This window comes from Nyctibius grandis, chromosome 2 (assembly GCF_013368605.1).
Source record: "Nyctibius grandis isolate bNycGra1 chromosome 2, bNycGra1.pri, whole genome shotgun sequence".
NCBI lineage: Eukaryota > Metazoa > Chordata > Aves > Nyctibiiformes > Nyctibiidae > Nyctibius > Nyctibius grandis.
Window position 1 is genome coordinate 65,179,860 of NC_090659.1, and position 22,198 is coordinate 65,202,057.

Here is a 22,198-nt window from a genome sequence, read left to right on the forward strand (position 1 = left end):
ATGGTTTTCATTTTACTGTTCCTCTATTTTCACAAAAGCAAACTAGAAAAAGAAAGAGTATGGGGAAGAGAGAGTGAGGAAAGAAAGAAAAACAAAGAAAAAAAAAATCATTATTTTTTCTTTAAACAACAGAAATATCAAGAAGGAAAAAAGTATCATTTTCCAAAACTCTGGATATTTTGCTTTACAATTCTCAGCCAGCTCTAATGGTATCTGAACAGGAGTGTGGATGAATTTACTCTTCAGGGAGAAGATGGAAAAAACCCACTTTTATTGATTAGGTATCTGTTGCCATTGAGCGAGTACCCATGTGGGAAGAAAGCCTATGCACTTCAGCTAGGGAGAGGGAAAACAGGAACACGAAATGCTTTCCAGGGAGTACTGTGCTAAGCAGCAGCCATAAAACCTCTGCCAGCAGGACCCCTACTGCTTTTGGTGATTGAAGGCTGCAGGCAGATGGGCTCTTCTGAACCTAACCTGAGATGGCATCAACCTGGGGTGCTTGGGATCACCCACAAGCTGGATGCGATTGCCTCCGCAACCATGCTGGTGGGAAGGAGTTGCATAAGCGCCCCCGACCCCGCTCCAGGCACAGTGAGCCCCATTAGTGCGTATCGAACTTCTCCGAGGCAGACCTACGGGAGCAATCGCCTCTCCTGGAGCGGCGGTGAGACGGCGAGCGGCGCCATTCTCAACCAGCACGGCTGGCTCCAAAATGCACAGCTACGACCCTCCTCTAGCTACCAGCTGCTGGTAAGAGCAAACACACAGAGCTGTTTTGGGACATTGGTCCCAGTTAATATTTCAGTCAAAGCATTACACTCTTATGCCATGCTTTCACACAGCCCAACCACAGTTTTGCTTACTTACTCTGCAATAATTAGAACTCAGCTGTGAATTCGCTTCCCTCACGCTGATTAATTTTCATTTCAGTACCAATTAGTAAAGGCTAAACTTTAGGGCTCACACAAGGGAAACTGTTGCACAGCCTAGCACCAAAAGAAATTCTTCTATTTCTGCTGTTTCAAACAGAAAGCTTTACTGCCTCTTTGTTGTGAAAGCAACCTAGATCAGAGAAGTGACAACTCATCTTCACAAAGACAATAATGTGAGCGCCCACTATCTGAACACAAGGTTGTAATGTAACACGACTGAACAGCCTTTCTGCTGTAGAAAGATGTAAACAATTGCTACAATCACGAGACCAGAGTTTTTCTGCAACTGCAGATTTCCTGTGTGCTAATTTGTTAGTCCAACACTTCTGGTGTTCCAATAGCAGGGGGTCCGCATTAGCAACGTTGGTCTTTTTGTTAACAAAAACCCTCAACCTCCACATTTACTTAGATCTGCACCTGAGCACTGGAGAGGGCTGTCTGCTCGCCTACAGCTTGGATTCCTTCTTTTCTGCTAAATTTCTGGAATTTGCAGCCTAAGCAGACTGGAAAAGTGCACATTTTTACCAATTAACCCTGCAGAAAGTTTTATCTCTCCATTAACACAATAACATCAGTCTCCTCATTCTCCTTCGCTCATGGAAGTAGCGTATCTACAGTAGGATCATGTTGTGGTCTATTACTAAGTTGCCAGACACTCCTCATTTTCAGTCACACATAATTTTGCTGACGGCAGGGACAGGAATTGCCTGTGCTACATGTCCGCTTGAGGCTGAAGTTCTGGGAACTTTACACCAGTAACAAGTGATTTCAAAGAGTGGGGTCCTTCTGCTGTTAAATGTTAAAATTACCAAGACCTTTAAAAATGTTCCTTTTCAAATTACTTCCAACTTAGCAAGGAGTTGGAAGTCTGGGAGTGTTTTGTATTTTATGTATGTCTCTGTCATGCTCATTAGAAATCACCCAAATTTAGACAAGTTAGAAACCTCTGAAAAACTGCAATTCAACATAGGCAGGGAAGATTTGTTTAATTTAAGATGATAATAATCTAAGTGTTTTGCTGTGGTCCTTCCACTTGCAGCCCTTGGTCAGACCAGACTGTGCAGTACCCTGTCCCCTTGAGGGAGCTCCATAGCATGGCTCAGGTACAGACCCCAAACCTCTTGCCCCATGACGGTGGCTACCAGCAGTTCTGGGAAAACGTGAGAAGAAGGCGTTTTGCTTATGCATTCCCCAAAACCTTCCTCTAAATGCTGAGCCCTAAGAGGAAAGCTACACCTGGCCAGGCAAGATGGCTGAAGTAAATGAGAAGCCTCAGAAGGGGAGTGGGACTGAAACAATGCACGGAGGAAGACACAAGACAAGACAGAGATGCAGCAGACAGCATCACATCACCTGCAACGGCCCCTGATACACCTGTGCATCTTTAGTTGCAGAGATTCCCCCCCCCCCCAAACCAGAGAAAATATGATAGTACCACCAACTATAATTCAATTGTTTTAGACAGTAAGTCAGTGGGACTTTGGCAGGTCTGCTTGTACTGGGGGCTCATACTCATGTTGTGATGAAAGGCTGCTGCAGAAAGCGTCCCTAAGGGCACTACAATCCCTGTTTTCCTTCCACTCCCTGCAGTCCAGTTTTCTGACCCCACCTCTTATGAGGACAAGGGTCCTGTCGGCTCTGTGCTGAGGAAGCAGCATGGCCCCCTCTCTCCCCGTGGCGGTGCTGGGCACTGACCGTGCTCCGGGGACAAAGGTGGCAAGGGCAGTGGCTCAGTGACACCAGGCCACACTAAGCAGGTGTAACGCCTGCGTAGAGGACACAGACACCATATCAGCACCTAACACCTTGGTGCCATATGCATATGGATAAGTGCCCTATTGCAGTACTACCTGCATGTTGCCCACCGCAGCTCAGTGCTCGCCAGCTCACAAGCCATGCTGACAAACCATGTGGGGTCCAGTATCATTTCAGGCTAAAACATCCTCTTAGCAATCTGTGAAAACCACATTAAAATACTACTGCTAAGACTGTGAGGCAAACTAACAGAAAGTTAGGAAATAGCCAAGTTGATGTTTCTGTGTAATCCAAATTCAGCCCTCGGGGCACACAGCTTATGAAACTGTCTTCAATAATATATTCCTGCAGAGATGTTTTATGGGACAGATCTGAATCATGACTGGATAAGGAAGATTATTATCTGTAGGAACCTGGGAGGTTTTTTGTTTATTTGTTTATGTGTTCATTTTAAGGTTTTTTAAGGTCTTGCCCTTACCTGGGGACACACTGCAGAAGCAGTGCTGGTTGACATGCAGTTACATATTGACTGGATCTGAGGGAGACGATACAAACTAGCCCAAGCGTGACCTTTGAGGCCAGCTGATGAAGACGCATCTAAAAACTACTTTCTTATTTTAACCAATACTTGATTAAATACCAATTACTTGGATAACTAACTGGAGCAAGGACAGGAACTGTGTCTGAGCTCTACCAAGTGAATGCCTCTACCTACTCATCTACATTTTTGTTTCTGCACTCTTCTGGAAGGGTCCTACCTAATTAAATCAAATTCCAAAATGCTTTTGGAAGCAAGGGCTTAGGTAAGTGACTCTATTTAGTAAAGGGCTAAGAGCTCTGAATCTTGTGTGGAAGAAAGCACTTTCCTGAAACCCACAGTAAGGATACTAAATCTATGAAAAGGCTGGGATTTAAGGAATGGCATTCTGCAGTATTTCCCCTTGTCTAGGTTTAGGTGATTTGCTGCTCACTGTATCTTCTAAATATTTCCAGCTCTTCTCAAGTGTAGCGAAGTCGCAGCCATGATGCTCTGCGGGTCTCTTTAGAAGTTTCTACTTGGCACAGAATTAAAACTCTTTGGACATTTAAAAGTAAAAGAGTGCAGGTAAAGAGAATTTGCTTGCCCAAGGCTTCTTTTTTTCCCCACGTAAAAGCTATTAGTGTTAGTGCTCCCTGCACAATAACATTAGAGAAAGCCTATTTATCTAACCTAGCGCTACTTTTCTGCTCTGATGGCAAGGTGCCTCAAAATTGAATGCTGAAATACATATCTCTACCTCCTTAACTGTAAACTGACAACTGAGCACCCAAATTTAATGGGACATTCATGACTCTCATCTCCCTATGCCTCAGCTCCCTATTTGTAAAACAGTAGTAATACCAGCCCTTTTCATCGTGAGAGTTTTCTGAAGATAAATTAATTAATGTTTGTTAAGCATTCAGATATTTATAGCAATAAGTGCCATAGAAAAGCTCATGAGGAAATTAACAATTCTGTCTTCACAGCAGGGTTTCAGTAGTGTACAGTAAATAAGGCCTAGGGCTACACATTGAAAAATTAGGAGAAAACAAAATATTGAATAACTGCTCATTAACTCAGCATCGTCCATCCTGTTCACTAACTGAGGCAGGGGTTCTGTGGAAAAACCCGTGTATGATCCTGAAATTAAAAGACTACACTATAATGCAAACATATAAGGGGCCTGAATTTCAATTGCATCCACTATCTTAATTCTGACATTTCCTAACTCCCGAATATTTTACTTTCCAGCATTAATGAGGCTGTCTTGAGCTGTTGCCATGTCTTTGCATTCTCCTCTTACGAGAAAATACTTATATGAATGCAGTGTGCAGGGAGATACAGACACTGAATGAATGCCAGTATCATAAAAGAAAACAAGGTTAATAATAATAGTGATAATGAAATTATCAAAAGAGAACTTCAGCAAAATTTTTGCTCCAGTCTTTTAAAAGGCAAGAAAATACTAGTGAATCAGTTTATGTCTCACGGCAATAATATGCAACCAATGGGAATTTCCAGAAGAAATAGGGCTAAAGAGAGTATTTACCCACTTAAACAAGATTTGGTCATCAGCACGCACCAATGCAGCCTTCCATGCAGTTGCTCTCTCCATCTCAACATTTGGATGTGAAAGCTGGAAATCAAGTGCCTTCAAAAACACTAGGTGTTAGAAATCAAGCTGGTTTTAAACAAACACCGAGAGTGTTTAGAGCTTAACAATTCCTTATCTGCAAAATTACATGGAAAAGAGGAGTGGAATATTAAGGATATGTCAAGAGCTGAGCAGGGACATTTGCCTTGGCAAGTGTGGCTCTGGGCAGCGGGAGGAGGACTGCACAAAATGGGCCGTCTGCAAGTATCCCGCCACACAGTCTTTCTCTGAGAAATTTGTGAGTACATACAACAGCAAAGATACCTGTCTGTCGGACAGAGATCACCAAGCCTTAGCTGTGATCGTAGCAGCATGTAATGTGGCAGTGGATTTATATGTGACATCATTGTAGCTAAAATAGAAAAGATTTTTTTTAATAAATTGAATAGTTAGCCAGAAAAAAATGAGGAAATATAATTACAAAATGTATATTCACCTATTGGGAAAGTCCTATATGTTTTTGTCAGATATGTCCTATATGTTTTTGTCAGATATTTAATCCCACAAGAAGTTATTTGTTCAAAAAAGAAAAAGAGTAGTTTAAGAAAACAAACCAAACAACCCCAAACCCAAGATTTAAGTTAAGAAATATCCATCAAACTGTTAGGTGCTGAGTTGCATAAAAAAAGATTAGGTAGGAACACAGCACATCTTGTTAAAAGAAAACAAACTCTAAAAATAACATTTGTAGTAACAAATTCAAAGATATGAAAAGAAGGGGCAATGGGAAACTGGTATTTTTAATTTCTTTTCATGCCACTTAGCATCTACATTCATTAACTAAGATTTTGTATTTTTAGGCTATTTTTTCCTTCCACTACAAAACAAAAGGAAAATGGTGGGGGAACCAAAGCATACTTGACATGACTACAAAATGTTAATTCTGCCAGAAACACTTGCTTATTCTTTGAACAGTGGCTATCGAACTTGAATATATAAACCTGAGGGGAAAAATCTCAAGGATATTTTTAAACTGTGCAGCACCAGAAACGTTTTAACACTTGCCTGTTGAGGAAGTTTTTGCAGTGAGAAGTTTCTCTAGAGAGATTATTTACGATACTAATTTAAAGCCTTACTTTGTAATTCCTCCTCCAAGAAGAAGAAAAAAATAATCCCATTGACTTTATAGCAGGCAAATGGATTGCTAACGATGAGATGACTGTAATGAAGATTCAAATGATACGCTTCTGCCAGGTATTGTGCCTCTTTTGTACTACCTCTCTAGAATTACGCTAATTAAATACTTAATAAAATGCCTTTCAATTAATTAACATATTTGCTCATATTCCTCATTTAACAGTAGCTCTTAAAAATAATTAGGTATTAAATTCAAGATCTCAGGCACCCGATTCAGCAGTCAGGTTGCATTGTGCTGAGCCATGCAGTTCCTTGTCTACGCCAACAGTCTCACGCTCGCCGTACAAGCAGTGAAAGAGTTGTGTTGTCCTTAGCTTTTCGGGGATTTTTTTGGTCGTATGTACTTTCTGTGCTGTGGCAGATAAACACGTTTTTCTTACTTACCAGCCTTTAACTGGGCTTTGAAACCCAAGGGGGAAATCCCAGATGGCCTGAGGCCAAGGGGAATTTTGCATTGCCTTCAGCCAGCCTGCGATCTCATTTCCCTAAAAGGCTTTTTGCTTCAGACTACGTAGCTTTTAGCAGCACCAGACACTGTTCACAACCACCAGATCGCTACAAAAGACAATACAGCTAAAATGATGTTAAAGATTTGTTCGACCGGGCTGCAGTCTTAACCAGTGTGACCGTCCGGCTTTTATCTCTCCTCGCCCTGGTCTGTAAGGTCAGCTGGATGCTTTGCAAAGCTGCACCTGGAAACGTTTGCCATCTGCAGGAGAGAGTGCTAAGCAGGACTTTCACAGCCACAGCCGCTTCCAGCGCACCATTGTCTTGGGCTGGTGGTAAACTAGCAGCAGTGACAAATAGATGCTGTGAACAGTACGGCATGCACGGGGAAAACTTGACTTGAGTCGCACTAAAACACACGCACGCGCGTCCACGCACGTGCACACAGCCTGCTCGGCGCTCAGAAAATGGACAGACTGAGTAGCATCTGTGCTGGGGGGGGATATGGAACAACTAAGTAAGTGCTGTTTTTACTAAGTAAAGCAGAAAATTACAGCATATCAACAGCCAAGTGTGTTTGTTGCCTGGGAAGAACCATTTGTGTTCCAGTTTGGGCTTTTTTACTCATCTGAAGTCTGTGCCTCAAAGCACATTAAAAGCATTTTAATTATTATTATGAATTTATGTCCTTGTATAGATTTAAAATCTATAAATATAAGGGGGGGAGGGGGGAGAAGAAAGCAAAATAAACAAATCCAAGCAAATTTCCCGTATTTTTAACAGTGAAATCTGGAGGAAGATGCAGTTCTGAATTAACACCTTAGAAAACGTATAATTCTTTTCAGAGAGCACATATTGTATTAAAAATCTGTCTTGGTTTATCAGAAAAATGTGTGGCTATATGTATGTTTTCTTAGCTACATTCAACTCTCTTCAAAAAGACATCCTCCAGAATAGCACTCTTTAGGGACAGTGTTTCAGGGTTGACAAGAACATTAAACCATATTATAATTATCTCTTCAATGAAAACACGGCTTTGTAGTGGAGGCAATGCATGGTTCTCTAGGCAAGTGCTATTAGGCTGTATGTGTTTTCTTGGAAGGAGATTCATGGAAAGAAAAAAGCTTTATAATTTACCGCAAGGAAAAAAATACAGAGTACATGTCATGCATAGCAAAAGGGATTTTACAAAGAAGGCACTAAGTTGAGTGCCTCACTTATCTTCCAGAATGCTTCTACGTAATAAGTGTGAGGATCGGTTTAACACAAGCTACAATATAGATATAACACACACATACAATTCTCTGTGACCATTCATATAGATAACTGCAAAAAAATTGTCTGTAAAGTAACGTAAATATAAAGCAATTGCCTCCTATGCGATAAATGGGTTCTGCCTCATTCTTTGAGAGGTCACTGCTGAACAGCACACATTCTTATTGCAGCTCAGCTAATAAAATCTGTTATTCTTAACGTGAATACAAAGATTTTCTAACCTGGCTTCCACATTCAAAATATTGTTTTCTCAAATTAATCTGGCAATTAGACAGTATCAGTTCTGAAATGGCAAACAAAGTTACAAACTGCACCAAGACGATTCTAACACATTCATAAATGACCGTATTTAATATGCGTATGTGTACACGTACTATTCACACATGCACATTTGGATTCATTTATTTGCATTTTAAAAAAATAAAACTATGGATTTTTAATACTTTTGCAAACAGCTGAATTATTTTAAAATGGGGATTTTCTTCTTGTTTGCGAAAATAAGGTTGTAACTTGGTTTTCTTTAGTATGTTGGCAAATTAATAGATTTAAATTCCTTAAAACAGAATGAACTAGAGGAAAGGAACAAATTATGTTAACCAACAGTTTACGTACACCCTGAACACGGCAAACACTGACAATATTATGAAAACCATGTGCACAACATGCTAATGGAGAATTGTAAAGCTGTGGCATCTCAGTTGTGTGCATGCAAGTCCAGGCACACACAGGCATAAGCACAAAAGACAACAGCCCCGCTAAACAGCTACCAAAAATATACCCAATTGGCCTAATACTAGACACAACAGCTTGAGCACTCTTAGAAAAAAAAGTCAAAAACTCACCAAATCTTGGTTTTAAAAGCATGCTAAGTATCCAGAGAGAGAGCATTCTGAACAGTCAACTACTTTCACATTTTGTCCCAGGACTTTAAAAGTTAAAGACACAGTTCTGCCAATTGTGAGATGCCCCATCCAGCACAGACCACCCACAACTACTGATTTTCCATCTGGTGAACAAAACAGACATCTCCCTAATTATTTTTAAAAAGGTTTTTTTTCCTAACATACTTCCTTTATTTGTCTGTGACCTGGAACTTAATGGAAAACCTGGTAGATGCCAACCTCATTTCTTGTAATGAAGCATCTTATTTTCCCTACTTTAAGCATGCTTATTTAAAGGCTGTTTAATAGGAAGTTATTACCTAAGCTGATCTTTGATAGGACCTAAATTACTAAATACTTTGAAATTAGAACAACTTTATATCGAACTCTAAATGTTCTAATTAAATATTAACCATTAAAAGTTCTTCCCTTAAACTAGTATATTAAAACAGAAAGCAATGAGGTTTACAGTCTCATATGCTGGGTTCCCATATTGCCAGTGTCAAAATTTATGCCTTTTTTCAGCAATATGGTTGCCATTGCCAGCACCACGCTTATAAATGCCAACTGTAATTAAAATCTGGCACCTTATACAAGCATTAAACACGCTTAAAGATAAAAAAAAAATCTTTATTTTAAAATACTCCTTGCAGCGTATGCAGGCTTAAAAAAAAAGTAGTTCTTCTGCCAGTTTTAGAAACATCACAGAAAAAAAAAGGTCCAAGTTGTCCTGAAAATTGGTCTGGAAAAACCTATATACTGTGCTAATCTTTCACGGTGGATGCACGTGAGGGAGAGATGGCAAAACCTGGATTTCTACTTGAAAAGGATGACAAGGAAATAGCATATTTAAAAATCTGGACCTCAGGCGGACACACAGGGCAGGTAACACGGAGCCTTTACCTCAGCATCCTTTACACTGGCTGTTCCTGTTCAATAAATACATAAAGCCTCATTGCTGTCACGGTGAACACCCAAGCAGGGTCGTGGACCCCAGAGCCTGATGAGGGAGATGGCAGATCACAGAGAGAGGAAGAGAGGCCAGGGTGCACCGTAGCCTGTTCACGTTAATAATTTTGGGGAGGCGAATGCCATCATCCTGGTTTTTCATCCATTATGCACCCCTCATTGCTACATCCCCATGCCTCTGGCAGGGAGCAGCAGGCTAGGCGGCCAGTTCAGAAAAATCCTCTTTTGGGCTTTTCAATGACAGAAGTGATTAGCAGGAGGCTCCTGGAGGCTCAGGACGTATAGACAAAAACATATAGGGCTACCTTCGGAAATAACCGTGGGGAAAAGGGGGAACTGGGGAAACAGGCCATTACACCCAGCAAAATTTCCAGCCATAAATTCATTTTCTACTTACTAATAGGCTACTTCTAAGTTACACTGCTGGCTTATGGACCTGCTGAAGACGAGGAGCCCATGTTCATGAGAGGTTAAAACCTAAAGAAGCTACCCAGCAAGGTCAAACCAGGCACACAAACAGCACAGCACTGGAGCACCCCGAGATTTGCTTCTTGGTCTGGCAGCACTGTACCAAGCACTTGTCTCTATTGCCCTGGCATTCATCCTGGCTAGGAGATGAGGAAGAGCCAGCTAGCCATGCTGTCAAGTAAGCTACTGGAGAAGGACCACCTCTGGGAAACTCAGCACTGTTAACAGACTCCTTTTGTGGGGGAATGGATATAAAAATCAGGCAGCCTAACTGTTGCCAAATTGATCTTTTAAATAGTCAGCAACAGAAAGCAGTGTTTTTTCAAAGCAGCTTGATGAAAGGTTATGAATTAGCATTTACAGGAACAGCTTCTGGTGAGACCAGCAGATGGAGAGGAACCACGATGGTGTCCGTCTCAAAGTTTGAAGGATCAAGGGCCAACAGGACTCAGTGTCTTTGTTGCAAAGGAGCGATGACCAAGGTGCTCTCCATCCTGTCCTCCATATCCCATTCTGCTGATGCCTGAAGCAACATTTTTCTTGTGATCCTATCGGCAGAAGAAGTAATTAAATTTCATTGTGGGGTGTCCCATATACCAAATGTTTATGGACAGGACTGAAAATTTTATCCTCCCATTTTCTTGACATCACGTTCTTGGCTGAATTTCTGGATCATTATGTCAGGTTTGCATTTATGCGTATTTTCACTCATAGGTACCTCAGTTACTGATGACTTTCAGCAGGATGAAATCTTTTAAGCCACTTATTTTAAAATAATGAGTTAAACTACCAAGAGGGAAATGTTGAGTTAAATAATTAACTTGAATCTTGTTTTCGCATTTAAACGTTTTAGTTATTTTCTTGGAGAAAGGTTAATTCTCAGTTTGTAACCACTAAAGCGTGTTGCTTTGTAACTAAATATAGCTTTTACACTAAATTTGGCACTTCTTATTGCTAGCCAGAAGGACAGAGTATCTCCACTGATATATATTTAAGCTTTTCTATACTTCATTGTACATTTTTTGAGATTAATTTTACTGTTTTTGTTAGAAAATCATGTATGTCACAATACTTATTTACTCGCTGATCCCTTTGTGTTTACTTATGATTTATGTTTCTTTGAATGGAAACTGGAATGCAACTTAAAATGCAGCGACATGGTTTATCAGTTGCATAGCACTATCTTAAACAGGCTAGACTTCTAAAGAAAATTGGGATTCGATTTAAAAATTGATCTATTAAAATAACTCGGTATTAGCTAGAATTAGCACCAATCTAGTATTTGGTCATAATATCCTTCAATATTGTAGTATTAGCAAATCTAATCCTCTCATAATTAGCTTTTATTCACAGATTGGTAGAGAAGAACAAGCTTTTCTGCTTCTTTCAACTCCCAGTTGGTCAAGTTTGAATAAATTAGTCATTTAACTGAGCTAATTGAATATATTGAAGAAAATATTCTCTTGGTACTTGCAGAAGAGACTAATGATCTCAAAAGCCAACTCAGTACTTCAAACACTTCAGGTTTCCAGAGTTTAGGCAGCGACTTTCATCAGCTGAATGGTCTGACCCTCAACCTGGAAGCATTGCTTCTATTTTGTTTGTTATTTTTTTTCGATTTAAGCAGATTACAGTAAGCTTAGCATAACTTTAATAGATGTACTTTTAAGAAGAAATACACTCAGCATTAAATTCTGAAAACTGTTTATTTATTTCTTGCTCGCTATTTTTTACCATCTCATTGATTCAGGGTTCAGCTCTTTGCTTATCATTTAGTTCCACAATTATTTTTTTTAATGGAGGAAGGTGCCAGCATTACCATTACTAGTGGCAGAAAGCAGCAAGACCTACATCTCAAATATTTTATATAGAAACGCCAGAAAATACATATTTTTATCAGTTGTAGAACATGCCGAAAGTAGCCTGAAAAAGAAACTGGACGTGTCTCAAGCGTTAAAAATCTTCAGTGTCTTTCTCTTCTAAACTAACTTCCTTCACAGTTGTGGAGCGAAGACATCCTGCAGCAATCCCTCTCCACACAGCAGACCCTGTCATGCATTGCAACAGGTGAATCAGGGAGGTGGTGAATATTTCAGTCTCTGAAGTCAAGGCCTCCAAACATCTTCGAGGTCTACAGTACCAGAAAGGCCCAAACTGTTGCTGTTTTTTTTTTGGTTTGAAACCATTTAATTTTGCCATTACCACTGCATAACGAATATGTGATTTTATACAGTCACAGATCACAAGAACAAACCTAAACTGTCATGTCTTCATTTTTCTTTTTTAGATTCTGCCATTTGTTGGTTGTGTTTTAAGGTTAATAAACCATTTTCCAGGCAAAAGTGGTCAAAGAAGCTGATAAAAAAAACCAACAGCTGCTCTTTGATATCATATTCATTTGCTGGTTTATCTTGTTCAGAAACATCGGTGCTGAGTTCCTGTGGGACGACAAACTGCTAATACCATGTGTCTCAGATGATGATAATGACCTTAAAGACAAAGTTGACTTAACTGAGCTCTCTATCGTTTCAGATATACTCAAAGGAAATCTATCTTGACTGCATAAAGACAACAGTGGACTTCAATTTTGTTTTAGAAATTTAAAATCTGGAAATGCCAAGTCAACTTTCCCACTCTGAACATGCCTTTGTGCAAGTACTGGGTTTTTCTTTCTTTCTTTTTTTTTTTATTTCTAGTGTATAAGACCGGTTTTTATCCACTCCAAATGTTTCAAATTACTGAATCTAGACAAGCTTTTCCCTATTTTAAGATTCTATATTGGAATTTAAAAAATTATAAAATGCTACACCACTTTTTGGTAAGTAATTTTTATTTCTTTCCAGCATTCCTCTGAGTACGGATGAATGTGAAGAGGGGAGGAGCTCAGGCTTGAGAACACCTACGTGGGGAGGAAGGAGCACTGCTCAGGCTGTATTTGTCATAAAAGGTAAAGTATGTGAGTGGAAATGAGGCCTTTTGATTTTTAGCCCTAGAAAGCTCTATAGCATCAAAAGCTCCGACACTAGGGTTTTGTACGTTCAGACAGAAGTGATCCAATGCAACTGAACTTCTAGAGACCTGAAGAGTTTATGTCAACCCAGCCTTGCGGGGAAGAAAGAAACTTTTCCTCCCAAAATGAGACTCTTCCTCCTTATGTAGGGAAAGGGGGAAAAAGACCAATTCTACCTGTAACCTCTCTGCAGAGCACCATAGCCTTCACCCTAAGACGGGCACTGTTTAGCACCCCCGTGCTTCATGTGCCGTGGAAGTATGCAAGTAACTAGTGTAAACTAGTGAGCAGACAGCACACAAGTCAAATTATCATCCATGCTGAAAGATGTTGCTGTACTTAAGTCACGACAAAAGTAGACAAACACATGGCAAGAGAGGGACTCTCAGATTAAGAGTACCATGGGTGAGAAAACACAGTTAACCAACAGCGAAAAGAAAAGGGGAGGGGAAAAAAAAATGCCAAAAGAGCAGAGACCAGCATCCTGCAGCAACACTGAAAGAAATGGTTGGAGATTTTTGGCATTGGTCTGCGTTTTGCAGAGCAGTGACTGGCACCACCAAAATTTGGCTGCCTGGCTTCCATACAGCATGTGAATGTACCTTGCACAGCAGCCCTGCTGGGCTGACAGGTATATAAAAAGCAGAGGAAAGAGGTTAAGAGAAGAAAAGTCCAGAAAGAGATGACTATCCCCCTGGAAGACGAGCTTTGCTGACCCTCAACACCATTAACTTTCAGAACCTCATTCAGAAAGTAACTACAGAAGATTCCTGCAAAGACAAAACTGCAATCCAAGGAAAGGAACAACTTAGGAGAAAACACCAGAATTATGGCCTCTGGTAGGTGTGATACCTCAACAGATCAGGCTAAACTAGATACAATGTTCTTACTTCATCTTGAGATAACCTCTCTTGAAACAGGCCACCACAAGAGGTTACCCTGTAGCACTAGAAACACCAGTGTCACAACGTATAAGAAAACCTTTCATCAAAAATGTCATTGTGTATTTACATTATTGACAGGTACTATGAGGCACACCTATCTCAAGAAGTAAGTCAAAGCATGGCACAGAAGGAACACCTGCGTTTGGAAAATCACGTACTACCTCCTCTGCACTGAACCGCTGGTGAAGCACTGCAAACGCTGCTGCGTGGGTCTTGGGCACAGCTGGCACGTCAGGCGGAGGGAGCGCCATCCAATGCTGAATTGTTTAATATGATGTCACGTCTCTTTTCCTGTGAATTAAACTAAAATAAGATTTATTTCATGGTTTGAATCTGGCTGGAAGAGAGAGGGACTCCAAAGCAGCAGTCCATGCTCGGAGCTCCCCATTTCATTTGATTTTGGCAGGGAAGTAGCAACTGCAATTTTTTTTTACTATTCAACAGATGTTTGCTGGTTATGGTGAAACCACCAGAAAGGCCAAAAACTTGAATGTGCTTACAAATTAAACTGCCTTCTCATACTCATGATTATGACTTGTCTGCTCTAGGGTGAGACAGGGCTATGTGGAAAAAATCTTGAATTTCCATTGTCACTGAAGCAGCTGTGCCACGAGCAGAAAACCTCACGCTGCAAAGGGGGTGCCCATCTGCAACCTTTTACAAGTCCTAAAAACTCACACTGTATAGAAAGTTTTCGAAAAGTGAAGATGAATTACACGTTTTGCTTTGCACAATTCCTGTTTTAATTATATTCTACTTCTAATACTACTTTAAAGCTCTTTGCATAAGCTTGCTGTTGCTCTCACAACACAGCACACAAAGAATGATTAAAATTTGAATAAATCCTGTTTGTTATTTTCCATAATTTACCTATTTATCTAAACCCATGTGTTCCTTAGGACAAATGGCAACATGTTAGTTCCCTCCTGCCCAAGCGATACACAAACACTATGTATTATATTACATTATATCATAAACTTTGGTAAGCAGTATCTCCCTTCAGGAAAAACCGCACGTGTTGTCCTCCACCTTTAACACGAACACATGGGTTCCAACTGGCTGCCATGGAATTTCAGGTTTTAAAACCCGCAAACAAACATACAGTAGAAGTTGTTATGCACTGCTGCTAAATTTGCTCTGTACTGCAGGAGGATGGTCTGAAACAACAGTGCCAACAGTTCAACATTTAAACAAAATAAAAAAAAACCCACACAAAAAAAAAACAAAAAGGGGGTATCATTTGAGACTGAATTTTCTATCTGCTGCATCTCATTTCTCCTTGTTTAACTATCTGTCCATATTAAGAACATTGCAACCAGCCAAGAATTTAAATAAATCATATTAGTGAGATAAATTTTGGGACACAAACCAATGGGAGCCTTTTCTTTATGTTCCGAGCAGTAAAGCTGCTGCGGGGCGAGGCGGGAGCAGACAGCAAAGTGAGGGGGTGAGAAGGGAACTGGCCATTAACTTATCAATTCCAGGCCTTGGCTTTCTAATTGACAACCTCAGGGCTACTTTCATCACTTGTCGACTTCAAACCCACACTCAATTTTTCCTTTAGATAATGATGCAACTATAACATAACGGTGTTTCTGACATATTGCAGCATGTAGCAGTAGGAAGATTTCCTCAGTAGCTTAGTTTAACAGGAAAGGGGGAAAAAACCAAACTGTTAAATGGTTTTCACATCTATCAACGTCTCAAAGAAACAGTTAGTAAGAAAACAGATTTTATACTTCCAGCATGCTGAAGTCACTATTTAGTACTGACCCAACCCAAAGCACCTTCAGTGCTTTAGTATTTCTACAGATCTAACAAAAAATAAGCAAATGTTTAATGCAATAAGCCTGCAAAGCACTTGTTCATATATAAAGCCTAATTAAATGAACCCACAAAACCTAGAAATACACTACAAATTAGAGAACTTAAATGAAAAATACCACAAAAAAATGTCATTAAAAATATACTGATGACATGCCATCTAGAAATTGTATGTTCTTCACAAAGAAAATCTAGAAGTAACAGAATGCTGCTATGGCCACATCCCTACAGAGAGATAGAAAACCCTGACTCCCGTCCTCCCGCAGAAAGCCGAGTGGATGCTGAAGCCAGCCAGATCATTTGCGAAGAGTAAGGTACCCAGGTATGTTTATCACATTTTGACCATAAAGAAAAATAAATAAGTAAATTTTGTCAAGTAACAGCATGTCCACCGGCAACAAAGCAGCTGGCTGTAACATAAACAGTCACATAACTGCCTTTTAATAGTGGGTATAATTTGAGTCCTGCAGTCGACTCTGCAAAGGCCCTGGGGTCATAGTAAACTCAGTGCAGTGTTTGGGGCCTCGAGCATGTCAATCTAGGCAACAAAAGCAGTGTCAGAAATTGGAATAATACCAGTACATTTCTGAAGCACAGCCGCTTCTCTGGCTTCTATGTGATCCACTTACGGAGGGACGACAGTTTGGATACCATGCCGTATAGCCAGCTGCTGCTGAAATCAGTGTGCATAGAGAGGCAGGTATTGAATTAACACAGATTAATAAAACAAGGACGCTGCAAGCAGATCTGACGTGCATTTGGCTCTTGTCTTTACTGGAATTTAGGCTCTGATGATGCAAATTGGTACCCAAGTAACTTCAGTCATGGGAGTTAATAAGGCCATGAATAGTTGGCTTACGCTGGCTGGACTAGAAGCGTTCAGCCCCAGCCATTTAAGATTACAGATACGGATGTCTCATTTCCAGGTAGAAATTTTGGTCATAAACTGAAAAATGATTGCTCCGACTCTCATGTGAGGAATAACAGGGGAGCACATAAGGAAAAGCAGTACCTGCTCTGAGAATGAACACTGGACTCAACATTTCCTTGGCGCTGCCACTCTAGTGCCTTTCGGGCTCTCTAGGTCCATAAAGCTGCAGCGTATTGTGAATTTAGCAGCTCACATTGCCTGTTTAGAGCCATAACAATCAGTTTTATGAAGACCAGGTATGCTGGCATATCACTGTGTTGAAGACCCCTCTTCATTTCAAGTGTTGTGCATGCTGCTACTCCTTTTCAAGCACTAAGGAAGCGAGAGCTCTCCCTATAAAATTCCTCACCCACATAATGGGCAAAGGTCACTGGTTGCAAAATATTATTAAAAAGTCAGGAGAAACTTATTTTATAGCCAAATTAGCAGCTCAGCAAAACAATGGGCTATAGTAGGAAAGATAATAAGCCCAACAGCCGGGCAGTACAACTGATAAGGTTTTTACTGGGATCGTTGCCCGGGATGTTTTTGGTTTTTTTTGGATAAAAGAGATATCAACACAAGAAGTGTGAAAACCCAGGCTATTACATAAACTATTAGAGGCAGGTGTTTTTCCATCTTTTTAAACCCAATCCCCACCACCTCTGCAATTTTGCCACTCCAAGGCTGCAACCAGCAGTACAAACTGGCTCCCTTTCAGGGTTTGGAGTGTGGGTTTTACAAGCCTGTTTTGCCTTCCTGCAGGCACTTTGAGCTTATAAATGGCACCTTTCAGCGTCCTGAATTATGAAGGGCAGCTAGTCCTGAATTCTCCTGTCGCTTAATGATCTCACATAAAATGAGGTCCACAAAACTTTTATTACCGCTGCAGTTCAAATTCGCAGGTGAAGAACCACCAGGGAAAGGATGCGGACATGTCTTTTGCTTTTGCTCTCCTAATTTTCCAGGTGCAAGAAAGTTTCCCACTTGGGCTTGAACAATTAGTTAACTCTCAAAGCAAAGTCTGATCTAAATAAAAAGACTGCAGTATGTTACCCCGATAAGCACTGGGAAAATCCGAGGGGAAACCGTGTGAGAGCAACACACGCTAGCATCAAATTTAGGTTAAAAAACCCTATACAAGCATTTATTTATTGTCTTTTGTTTTCCACCTAATTTTATTCACTGATCACCACTAAGTATATCTGACAATCAAGAATTATACATAATATTTAATTAAAACATGAATTGGTTTCTCCCCTGGTCTGGTAATAACACAGTATGTTTTCCAAACATCGGACATCTCAGCAGTCCAGACAAAAATTCGAAAGAAAGTCTTTCCAAAAAAATAAAGGATTTTGTTTGTTACAAATTACTTCTGCATTTATATAAAGACTTAACGATTCACGGCATGCCAAATACAGTGCTAATGAGCTTTGGGTTGTGTTTTTCATTTTTGTTTGAATATTTTTTTCCTGCTAAAAACAATTACTAGAGGCCATTCAAATGCCACTGCATAAGCCAGGAAACGTAGTAAAACTGTAGGTAAAATTGGCATTTTGTTTCAAGCGTGGCTCAGGAGTCCAATTCACTTGTTGTCGAGCTGCATATTTCAAGTAGCACTTGCCTCTCCTCCAAAAAGGAAGCCGGGTAAGATGCTTTCAAAAAACACATTTACAACATTCATTAATGAAAACGAAAAATTAAAGAGCATAACCTCACTGTTTAATTCCCGCCTTCCAAGGATGAAGCATCTTAGCTTTTCTGCTTTCTTCTCCATTTTCCAGTGAAAGGTAGATAAATTAGCAGAAATATAAGTTCTTCATTCTCAGTACCTCTTTGGAGGATACACGTGCCCATGGGAGCTTAAAAACCTTCCTAGGGAGCATTATTAATCTTGCTCCTAACAGCACAGAATTTTAAAGCCTATTAAAACACTGTCTAGTCGTAGCTGTGCAAGTCTTGCTTTTTGTGATCTGGTTTCAAGAAACAAACAAAAAAAATCAGTGGAAATTATGCCCAATTATCTTTCATCATTCAGTTATGCATATCACCGCCCACCTCAACTACTAAACTGGATACCAAACATCATCCTTCTACAACAAATCTTGCCAGGTACCACATAGAATCATAGAACGGTTTGGGTTGGAAGGGACCTTTAAAGGTCATCTAGTCCAACCTCCCTGCAATAAGCAGGGACATCTTCAACCAGATCAACTACATCACATGTTGATGCTTCAGTCTAATGCAAGTCCTAACTTGACCCTGCTTTGTCCAGCCCCTCCACCTCTGCCTCTGGGCTTAAGAATACTTTTGGAAACCTAAAAATAATTCAAACTGCCTTTCGCACAGGGTAGCGTAGTGCTCCTGCCTGGCTGCAGCCAAGCTGCTGCCCATTTACATCACCACAAGTCAAGTCACTATCAATCCCTTGGACTTCAGTCTTCCAAGCAACACGTGCGTTACTCCAAAGGCTTTCAGATGACTTTTTAACTGAAAACATCCAGGATGTTGGGGGTTTTAACAAATCATCATAGCTATTGCCCAGCAGCTGATAAGACTAAAGTTAATTAATGTTGCCAGGAAATAGAAATATGTCTGTGATGAGCTAGTCTTGTTATGCCCATATTCAATATTTCCCTCCTTCCTTTGAAGAGCATTTCACCAACTTAAAAAAACGTAAAAACAAACACAAACCCCTCCACCCAACAGATTGAGCAAATGAAAGATATTCACACTAACTAACCCTGCTCTCCAGTTCACCCCCCCAAAAAAATCCCGCTGACGATATCAAAAGTGGGGAAATCAAACCCCTTTATTACCGAGTCCGCAGTAGATAAAGCGACAATTGTGGTTATACAGTACTGGAAGTGTAGCTACAACATAGCGTGACAGCTTGTTAGTGTTGAAAATATATAAGCTCTTTGTAATTGTGCCTTTGGAATGCCATCTGTCTTGAATTAACGTCCACCTGGGATCATGTTTCGATGACCAATATGGACAGATTACTGGAACTTTAAAACCTCGCTTTCTTTGTAATTGACATTTAAACTGTTTGAAGTTTCTCATTAAGTCTTTTTTTACAAATTAGGTGCAGATGTATAAAGCTAAATGTACAGTACTAAGGGAAATTAGGTCACCTGAAAGCTCAATAATAAAATGTATCAACTGTTTAAGTGCAATGAGTACATTAAAATTTAGAGATCGACTTTATGCCCCAAATTCTTCAAAGTTTCATCATTTCCCTTTCATCACTGCAGAGCCCCTGATGGCAACAATTTTTAATTAAAATAGCAGAGAAGAAAGTGGGTTTGGCCGCTCAGCCTGTGACAGCAGGTCAACCCCGTCCCACAAAGGGGTGGAGAAGGCAAGGCAGGCAGCCGCCCTGATGCCTGTTTCATGGGGACAGGCAAATCCTATTTATGCCAGTGATGCTAGGAGATTTAAAGGGCACGGGGAGACTTGCAAGGTAAATATAGCACGGATGAGAAAATAAGGGAAAAATTACGAAGGGGACTTGTTCAACACCCGGCGGCTCAGTAACCATGCAGCTGACCTCCAGACCGACCTGCAGTTGAAGTTCTGCAGACCTGCTGTGCTCCACAGCCTCACGGGGTGGGAGAAGGAAGCATGCAAAGGGCAGCGGCTGGAGAAACGACTCCATAGGCAGCCTGGCTGACAAAATAAGGAGAAATCCAGTATTTCCCTTCTCCAAGCGAGGAGGCTTGGAGCTCAGGAAGGCATGAGAAAGGGGTCTGGGAGAGACCACCACCAGGAGAGCACCTGAAAGTCAGGAAAGGGCTGATGTGCGGAGGATGGGAACAAACATCACATGGGAGGTTCAAAGAGAACCAGTTCATCAGCAGAAACCCTACAAAGCTCTTAGCATCAAGGGGCTTTTACCTGCCAGAGTGACTCTTAAGAGAAGAGGCTTCAAGTACAGCAGCCCGATCTCCCTGAAAGGCATGAAAACCCCAGAGAGCCCACTCACCCAGCTTTTACGAGTAGCTAAGAAAGGCTGCACAGGTGTATGAAGGCTTGAGGCTGGAAGGAACTGAGCATCCCCCAAGGGAACAGGCATGCTCCTTCCCGGAGCAGGGCCATGGAACAGGGGTGGCACTGGGCATTCAAGATGGCATTTAAACTCAATGCGATCAAGCAAGTTTGGTAGAAGGTCTGCTAACCCTCTCTCCCAGAGAAAGGTCTCCTGGGATAAATTAGGACACCACCTACATAAAATGCACAACTGCAAATCCTTTTGTCACCATGGCTAGCATGTCGGTTCTTGAAATGATGCCAGGGGTACCCTGGCTCCCTGCTCATAAGCACAGAGGTGTAGTAGAAGAAACAGTCTTCTCTTAAAAGCTGGTAAACGAGACCAATTCACAGTCAATCAGTTCTTTCTTCTTCTGCTTAGGCTAGGGCCACGAAGATGATCAGAGGGCTGGACCACCTCTCCTATGAAGACAGGCTGAGAGAGTTGGGGTGCTTCAGCCTGGAGAAGAGAAGGCTCCGGGGAGACCTCATAGCAGCCTTCCAGTACCTGAAGGGGGCCTACAGGAAAGCTGGAGAGGGGCTCTTTACAAGGGCAAGTAGTGACAGGACGAGGGTGAATGGTTTTAAACTGAAAGAGGGTAGATTTAGTTAGATATTAGGAAGAAATTCTTGACTGTGAGGGAGGTGAGACACTGGAACAGGTTGCCCAGAGAAGCTGGGGATGCCTCCTCCTGGCAGTGTTTAAGGCCAGACTGGATGGGGTTTTGAGCAACCTGGTCTAGTGGAAAGGTGTCCCTGCCTGTGGCAGGGGGGTTGGAATTCGATGATCTTTAAGGTCCCTTCCAACACAAACCATTCTATGATTTCCTCTTAAGCAGACTGTCTTCAGTACTACTAGTTACTACAACGATTTTAAAAGCTTTTCTGCTCACATCCCCTTATGACCCTCTTCCAGTAAGCTACTAGAACTCTTTTTTGCAGAAGTATAACCTTGCAGCTAGCTACGTTTCTGCTGCTTCCACTAAAAAGCCGAGCAGCTTTGCTGTGAAACTGGCCATGTATCTGCTTGCAAGGTCAGCAGCAGATCTCAAACAATGCCAAAATAGGATGGCAATGGGTCCTAGTTTCCTTATCCACAGGCTCTTTCTTCATGCTCATCCACGTCTTCAGTTCGAGGGGGAATTTGGAGAAAAATGATGCGTATTTTTGAAAGAAAGAAAAACTAAACCAGTCATACGTAAGCAAACTGCAACACCTGAGAGAGAACAAAACCTGACCAATATAATACAGCAAGGTAACAATGTTTTCCAGGAGGGGACAGCCTAATTCATTTGCGAAGGGGAATGAGAGAAGATTAACTCATTTGCCACTCATACTGAACAAGAAAGACTTCTAAGGAAAGTGTATTTGTACACAGTTCTGTTTTGCTCACACATTTTATGCACACCAGCTTTCATTTGGCTAATGAATCCA

The 22,198-nt window shown here is 41.0% G+C and overlaps 2 protein-coding genes across 3 annotated transcripts in view; both read right to left on the reverse strand.

Annotated features, from left to right (window-relative positions):
- The window catches only part of PCCA (propionyl-CoA carboxylase subunit alpha), a 566,570-nt gene extending 557,152 nt beyond the window's left edge, over positions 1–9,418 (reverse strand). Inside the window, exon 1 of the mRNA XM_068395362.1 lies at positions 9,413–9,418. The gene's annotated coding sequence lies outside the window, so the exon portion shown is untranslated. The remainder of the gene's footprint in view (positions 1–9,412) is intronic.
- The window catches only part of CLYBL (citramalyl-CoA lyase), a 179,892-nt gene that overhangs the window by 152,755 nt on the left and 4,939 nt on the right, over positions 1–22,198 (reverse strand). The window lies entirely within an intron of this gene.